This window comes from Cryptomeria japonica, chromosome 3 (genome assembly GCF_030272615.1).
Source record: "Cryptomeria japonica chromosome 3, Sugi_1.0, whole genome shotgun sequence".
Lineage (NCBI taxonomy): Eukaryota > Viridiplantae > Streptophyta > Pinopsida > Cupressales > Cupressaceae > Cryptomeria > Cryptomeria japonica.
The window spans coordinates 278561546-278570158 of record NC_081407.1 but is presented as its reverse complement, the minus strand read 5'-3'; positions in this window follow the sequence as shown (position 1 = coordinate 278570158).

The window sequence follows — 8613 nt, the reverse complement described above, 5'->3', positions numbered from 1 at the left end:
ATAATGTCAACATAAGCCTCAATTATTTCTTATAAAGTTCTATTCAATGACCTCCTAATAGTTTGATTAAGTTGTTCAACATAATATTTTAATTTCTCTATATCCATTTCAAGTAAATGATCTAAATTTCTATATGAAGTTTTTCTCTTCACCTCTTTAATTAGATTCATACTCTCATCCATAATAGAAGGAAGTGATCTTGACCCCTCTCTAATATCTACTTTTTTCAGTTGGACTTCCTCCTTGACATCAACTATATGTTCTTTAGCCTCCTTTTCTCTAGTATCTAAATTAGGCCTTGTGAGGCCCCACCCATAAATGTGAATAGACACCTCTAATTTTAATGATACATTGTGACATTTTATTTGATTCAAATGATGTGGATATTTAGTTTATGATTAATTTTATATTATAGTACATTACAAGTGTAAAGGGGTATAATTATAGTTTGGAATCACTCTAGTTTCTCTAAATCACTCCAGTGTCTTCCAAACTTTCAAGTGTGATTGGATTGTGTTTATGATTCTATTTGACAGTGGAATATTCTCTTAGTGATTTGACAGGTGATTTGTTACAAGGTAAATCAGTCTAGTTCATATCATGATTGAATAACATATTTCACATTCATATTGATTATACATTAATTTTAATGAAATATGTGCCAAAAGTTTGTTTGCATCCTTAGTTGTATGCATTTTGTTAGGGTTACATTATAAGAGTGAATTAAAATTGTATGATGTACCAATTGATTATTTTATTATTGGTTTCATTTAATGATCACCTCTCCATATTAGAATAATGAACATAAAGTTTTAGGGGTATCATAATCAATAATAATACTCTACTAGCAACATTTGTTTCTATGACAACATCTATAACATATAAATACAAGTATGCTCTCTCATTGAGTAGAATAAATATTATAAAGGCTCCCTCTACCCATGAAATTATAAAATCATTAGAAATCTAATTAAAATAGCAGGAATGCACACAATGAATTAAAATTAGTCTTATTCATATCACCAACTATTATATTTTTTTTAATTAGACACAACTATAGGGGAGAGACCCAGTAGTTGAATGTGTTCCAATTGTTGTGATAGTAATTGTTGATTTAATACCCATACTTGTTGATTTAACATGTCCAATTTTTTTGACAACATTGCACCAATAGTTGTAACTTTAAAGTTTTTATTGCTATGATGACTACCCATAATTGAATGTAGTGTACCCTTAGTTGTAAAAATCAACCAATCATGTGATGCCACATAGCTGCACAAGTATGTGAGCCTCTTTTGCATGACTATTGGTCTCACATTTTTTTTTGGTTGTTTTGGACACCTTCACAAAAAGCATGTTGATGTGGCCCTAAAACCTTAGATATAAGTAGGGGACTTTCCAAGTAAACTAATGTATGAAATTGGAAGTGATTTGAAATTTCCACATAGGATTTTGAGAAGCACAAAGTATTAGAGAGAAAGAGAAATATTACATGAAAGTTATGGAAAGGAGTTGAGGGTTGAAGAGAAATATGATCTTAGAATGTTGGTTCTAGGTAATAAGTATCATCTTTTCTCTTTTGATCCACATGATGAAGTTATAGGTCATGGTGTTAAAACCTAGGGAAGATGAAATGGAAAAAAATTATAAAACATGAAAAAGTTCTAGCTAACCAAGAGCTCGACCAAGGAAATAAGAAGGAAGAAATGAGATAAACAAGGAAAATAAGGATAATCATCCCAAAATAGAAATTGAAATTAGTATTTAGTGAATGATTAAGATCTAGGGTTTAGGAATGAATGACCACAAACTAGAAGAAGGAAAAAATAATGACAAAACAACTAGAAAAGGAAAAGTGAAATTGTGGAAAGGGAGAATGAAAGAAAGGGAAATATTTCCTTAATAAGTGTAAAGGAAATAAATGATGTGAATTAAGCATGAGTGAACATAATGGAAGGTACTTGAAAACACAATCAATAAATTAAAAATCTAAGAAAATGGGAGAATGATGACAATTAGTAGTTTGTAGGTTTTTCAAGGATGTGGGGTGAAGTAATAGTGATTGGCAAGGAAATAAATAGCTTGCAAGGGGTATAGAGTTTGTTATGTCATAAATTTATAAATATAGATATAGGTAGGAAGGAAAAATGCTCAAAGCTAAGTAACATGAAGAACCACAAACTTGCAACTAGGTTTCAAGTTCCAATTGGGACACACAATTTGAGAAATAAGAAATAGAATAAAAGAAGGAAATAATGCTAAATATTTGGGGTTGGGAGTTGGTTGGAACCAAAAACTTGGAACTAAGTTCGATGTTGAAATTGAGTACCAAATCTTGATGGGAACTAAAAGGGTCTTAGGGATTTGAAAATCTCTAGGAACCATTGGATAAGGATAGAAGGACCTAACAAAAAAATAAAGGCAACAAATTACCAAGAAAACAGAAAACAAAAGAAAATAGTAAAGAGGGTCATCATAGCCTTGTACACAATTAATAATGTGCCATGTATGTAAGCTATACAAAATACTCTAATGAATCTCTAGAGAAATTAGCCTCACCATATATGGGGAGAGTCAATAAATTCCCTTGTTATTAGAGGTTTAAAACTATACTTAATTTTTTTGAGGATTGACCCCCAAAATTTGAGCATAGCTTAGTTGTGGACTATTCTTTCAAGGGTTGTTGGATTTTGCAATCATCACTATAGGCCAACTTAATTTTTTTCATAGGATGTAGAGACATGGAAGTGGTTTTTGTTCTAGGATTAGAATGGGAGATATCAAAGGGAAATCGTCGATCTTATGTTCAAAAGATTGATATTGATGGAAAATATTTTAAAAATCTAATAGAGAAAACATTGAGTGTATCTCTTCTATATATAATTTGAATGTCTACTTTCTCTCCTAGGTTCATCTATACTGACAAAAAATTATAAAAATACCTTTTTTGAGGTTTAGTAATGAAAAGGATATCTAGTTCAACAAACAAAAGAGAGCCCAAAGAGGCAAACTAAGAAACTCCATCTAGTCTAGGAAACATAAATATTTCCTATTAGAGACAATGAAATTTGTAGTCTAGGGTGAGAAGGAAAGAAATGAAGAATCAAGAATAAACTAATGAAATGATTAAGAGTGACTTGAATGTGGTTGGATTGATAAAAATAGAAAGAAAAAATACTAGTAAGGCTATGCATAGCATCAAGGTAATTCTATTCATGAAAATTTCTCTAACCAAGAACATGATTAGTCGAATTCATGTTGATTGGAAGAACTACATCTAGGGATGTTATAGTAAACATATCTTGTTGAACACTTTGGGGGGAAAATTCCTAGGTCTATTGAGTGATAGTGCCATTGTCATGTATCCTTGAACATTCAAGTCTTACAAGAATGATTTAGTTACATAAAATTGAGGCTATTAAAAATGGAAGAAAACATTCTAGGAATGGTAACCTATATCACATCATAACAAATGTAGAAAAACAAGACCTACACCTACTTTAGAAGAGCAATGTGAAATCAAGATGATGCAACAAAAAAAACTTCAAAAAATTCCTCCTCTCTCTTCATTAGTTCTTTTACAAGATTGATATTGGTACAATATTTTTTTCATTTCTTCACTTTTTATGATATTTTGATGCTTTGTTTCTATTTTAGGTTTATTCACATCTTCTTACATTTTTTATCTTATTTTTACTACGTATTTTGAAATATATTTTATAATATTATTTTTTATTTTACTTTCCATGTTCACTTCTCATTATATGTTGTAGCTTGTCTCCCTTCTCTACTTAAATTCAAGACAAAATTACAATCATATGACAATTTTTCTCATCAAATAATAGATCATTGAATATAATTAAAAAAATTTATAAAAAAATAACTACACAATTATTACCAAAAACCTTCACAATCATTTAAATAAAATGTAGAAATATAATATCTATTACAAAAATTGACAAATCACAACATTTATATTTCTAATTATATAAAAGTAAAAATTATGAAGAAATGACATGGTTTAGTATCAAACTAAAATTCTATAATAGTTTTTTTCGCATTTTATGAGGAGCAAAAATGAGTAAAAGCGAAAATTCACAATTTTTGCATTTTAGGGTTTCTGGGGATATACGACGCTGGGGTGAGGAGGCTCTCTGGGATCCATTGCCACCATGTGATCCCTTCGAAAAACTTTCTGGCCATATCCCACAGTGGGTATTCCACAATGGGGCTTGGGTGGATGTATTAGCAAACCCTATTTTGGAGTGGCATCGAGGACATCCAACTAGGTTGCGATCTTCATTCATCAAGGGCTTCTTTGGGCTACGGCAGACTTTTTCAAGGTGTATGCAGTTACATGGGATAGGAGGGTCTGGGAAAAATCCTTAGCTCAATCGTAATCCTCGACGAAACCCTACTCGCGTGGCTCGAGCCAACACCATTACTCCTAGTCTGGAACCTAAATTTGTTGACAAAAGTCCACCTCCAGAGAAGGTTTGGTCTCCTATGTCATGTATCTCTACGATTGATGCTCCTTTGGACAAAAAAGAAAGGGATTTGCATTCTTTGGTAGTTATTCTTTAGGTTTGGGGGGATAATGTTTTGCTTTCTAAACTCCACTATGAAATTCATTCTCTTTGGTATGGCATGTTATACTTTCAGGTTCTTTCTGCACATACTTGCCTTGTCATTTTTCATTCTATCGATGCTAAACAGAAGGCTCTGGAAAAATCCTACTTATGGGTAGGGCATAATCTAATTTTTGTACAAGAGTGGAAACCATTTTTTTCTGTTCCACAAGACCTAGTTAAGAATAAACCCACTTGGTTTTTGCTCCCTAGCCTCCCCTTTGAATTTACGGATTTAGAAATTTTGCAAAAAATTGAGGATTCCTTTGGGAAATTCTTACATTCACATTCAGTGTTTGAGGATGGGGTTTTCTTCGTGAAAATTTGTGTCTTGCTTCCTCCTTCTACTGTGATTCCTTCCAATTGTAATTTGAAATCTATTGATGGTATTTGGCGTGAGCGTATTATCTATGATTCTAATTGGTTTTCTAAGGCCTCGATAACTATGGATGTTGGTCTTTTTGTTTCTCTTCGGGGTATCTCTTTTGCAGATAAGACCTCGCATTCTAATGCTTCGAAACCTAAATATGTTGATTTCACTTCTAAAGTAGATATGGTCGGTCCTCCTTTACAAAATGATTTTGTAAATCCCTCAGTATTACAGAAGGATGGGGAAGGTGCGAGTTTGTTGGGTCTCCCTTCGTCTGGGAAGAACGGCCTATTCACCTCTTCCCCGTTAGATGTTGGTTCGATGCCTAGCTGTTTGGAATCTTTTCTTCCTAATGATGTTTTAATTTCTAAAGTCTAGAAAGTGGTTTTTGATAACAACATTACTTTAAACTCAGAGGTTATAGACAAAATTGTGGAGGCAATTGATCAAGATTTGTCCAAATTAAATTCTTCTTTGGTTATTCCCCCATCTGCCAATTCTTTTGAGCCTCTATCTGATAAATCTCAGGATGATGCAGTCATAGCTGGGGAGGAAATTGGATTAGTAGGTATGGATCCTATGATTAATCATCCCCTATCCCCTATCCCCCCAACTGACAAATCCTCTAAGATCTTGTCTGATAAATTGCAAGATGTTGAAGTTTCTTTGGGTTTATTTGGGGAGGGATTTGGAATTTAAGGTTTGGATACTATGATTAGAAAACCCCTACTCTAGTTTCCATTATCCCCTATTTTACCCTCCCCTTCTCCTGTGAAGAGGGGTAGGAAACCAAAAAATTTTTACACACAAATTGAAATTGATGCTAGTATTCAATCTACTCTCTTGAGTCCAAAATCAGGGTCTAGTAAAAAGAAAAAATGTAGTCCACCTTTTACTCGGTTAGTGGCTTCCAAGCGGTGTCTAAAGTTTGAGCTGGAGAAGGTTGATCTAGCAATTAAGAAGAGGGGAGAAACTTCCTCCCCTCGAGGCCAATGAAGTTTGTATCCTTGAATGTTAGGGGCTTAAATGCCCCTAACAAAAGATGTCTCATTAAATCTTAGTTGGATTTAATGAGGTGTGATGTGTTACTTTTGCAAGAGTCTAAGTTAAATAGTCAAGGTGCTGATCGGCTTTTTTCCAAATGGAAGTCTTGGAATTTTTGTATATCCCCCTCGATGGGGGCTTCATGGGGTTTGGCTTTTCTTTGGAAGGATTCATTTGTTGATCTGAAACTGATTGCTTCTGCCCCCTCCTGGATGTTGGCTATGGTTAAAAGTCATGTTTCAGATATCAAGCTCTAGTTGTTCAATGTTTATGGGCCAATATCTATCGGGGATAAGAAAGCTCTTTGGGATTCTTTATCTCTCACCTTGTCCCCTCTTCTTGGCTAGCTTATAGTTGTTGGAGGACATTTTAATGCCATTAAATCTGATGATGAGAAGTGTGGGGGAATTCTTCCTAACAAATGTATCCTAGAAGGAATTTTTGCTTTCATTTCAAATAATAATTTGGTGGATTGTAAGACTTTGAATGGGCCTTTTACTTGGACAAATAGGAGAAAGGACTTCTCTCAAATCACTAAGAGACTCGATCGCTTTCTAGTTTCAGATAACTGGATTTCCTCTAATGTGGATGTAGTTGCCTCAGTCTTGCCCTATGCTGGTTCTGATCATTTTTTGGTTGGGTTATCCATTTTTTATGACAAAGCTTCTGGTCGGTCTTCTTTTAAGTTTGAACCGATGTGGTTTCGTGATCCTTCCTTTCTATTGCTTTTACAATCTTGGTGGTCTACGGCTCTCTTTGTTCGTGGCTCTAGGATGTTTTGGTTCGTCAAAAAGCTCTCTTTTCTTAAGCTTCAAATCAAGACATGCAATGTTTTGCATTTTAAAAACATTTTTTCTAAGAAAGCTAAGATTCAGGAAGAGATTGAAGCTCTTAATAACATGGGTATGATTGATGGCATGGATTCTGCAACTTTCCAAAAGCATAAGTCTTTGAATTCACAATTAGAAGAGATCCTCTCTAGAGAAGAAATTTATTGGTGTCAAAAATCCAGAGATTTATGGTTGAGTGATGGGGATCGTAAAACCAAATTCTTTCATGCCTCGACCAAGTTGAAATGTCAACGTTGTTGGATCTCTTCCATTTAGAATTCTGATGGGGTTGTTTTAACTGAAGAATCGGATATAGTTAGTGAAGGTGTCCAATTTTTTAAGTCCTTGCTCTCTGAGTAGTCATCTATTTTTTGTGATAATTTTGCATCTTTCATTCCTAAGCTTATAACACCGAAGGATAATGCTATGCTCATGGCCCCCTTTTAAATTCAAGATGTCAAAGATGTTGTCTTCTCTATGTCTCCTGAGAAAGTGCCTGGTCCTGATGGTTTTACTACTCTCTTTTTTCAAAAATGTTGGTCCTTTCTTGGGGAGGATCTTCGTTTGGTTTTAGAAGAAGCTAGATGTAATCGGACTATGTTAAGGGAAGTCAACTCAACTCTAATTGCTCCTATTCTGAAGTGTGAGAATCCTATATCTTTTATGGACTTTTGCCCAATTGCGTTATGTAACTCCTTATACAAAATTATTACTAAAGCTATTTCTTTACGGCTTGCAAAGGTCACCCCTAGAATCATCTCGGATGAGCAAGGGGGCTTTATCCTTGGTAGAGAAATGCCAGAAAGAGCTATTGTGGCCCATGAAATTCTACACTCCATTTCTTAGTTATCTATTCCGGCTATGATTCTCAAATTAGATATGATGAAGGATTATGATAGGGTAAATTGGTAGGCTTTATTGTCTGTGCTCTCTAAATTTGGTTTTGGAGTAAAATGGGTTAAATGGATTTAGGCTTGTATTAGTACTGCTACATTTTCAATATTATTAAATGGTTCCCCATGTCATTTTTTTGCCTCTTCTAGAGGCCTTAGGCAAGGAGATCCACTATCTCCTTTTTTGTTTATCATTCTAGCGAAAGCCTTTAGTAGGGCTATTTCATGTGTTAGGGAGAGGGGTATGTGGAAGGGGATTTCCATTCCTCATATGTCCATATCCCATACTCATTGTTTCTTTGTGGATGATACTTTACTATTTGGATTAGCTTCTATGAGGGAAGCTCAGGTCATCAACAAGATCATTTTGGAGTATTCTTCGTTCTCTAGGCAAAAGGTTAATCAGGCTAAATCTAAAGTTTTTTTCCTTAATGTCTCTCCTTTGGTGCAGGCCAGGTTGTCTCATTTTTGGGGTTTTTCGATGGGACAACTTCCTTGCAAATATTTAGGGTTGCCTTTTTACACTGGATCTGAGAAGCACAATTTTTGGGAATGGGTTTCTGGGGCTATCTCAACTAAAATTCTTTCTTGGTCCCATAAGTGGTTAACTTTTTCTGGTAAAATTGTGCTTATTAAAGCAGTCTTAAATGTGATTCCTATCTATCTGTTATCCATTTTAAAGGCTCCAAAAAAAATAGTGGGGGCTCTTCATTCAATTGTGAGATCCTTTTTATGGAATAATAATGTTGACAAGACAAAAAGGATCTCCTTGTTGGCCTGGGATAGGGTTTGTGCTCCTAAGGATAAAGGAGGTGCTTGGATTACGGACCTTGGTAAGAAGAACTTGG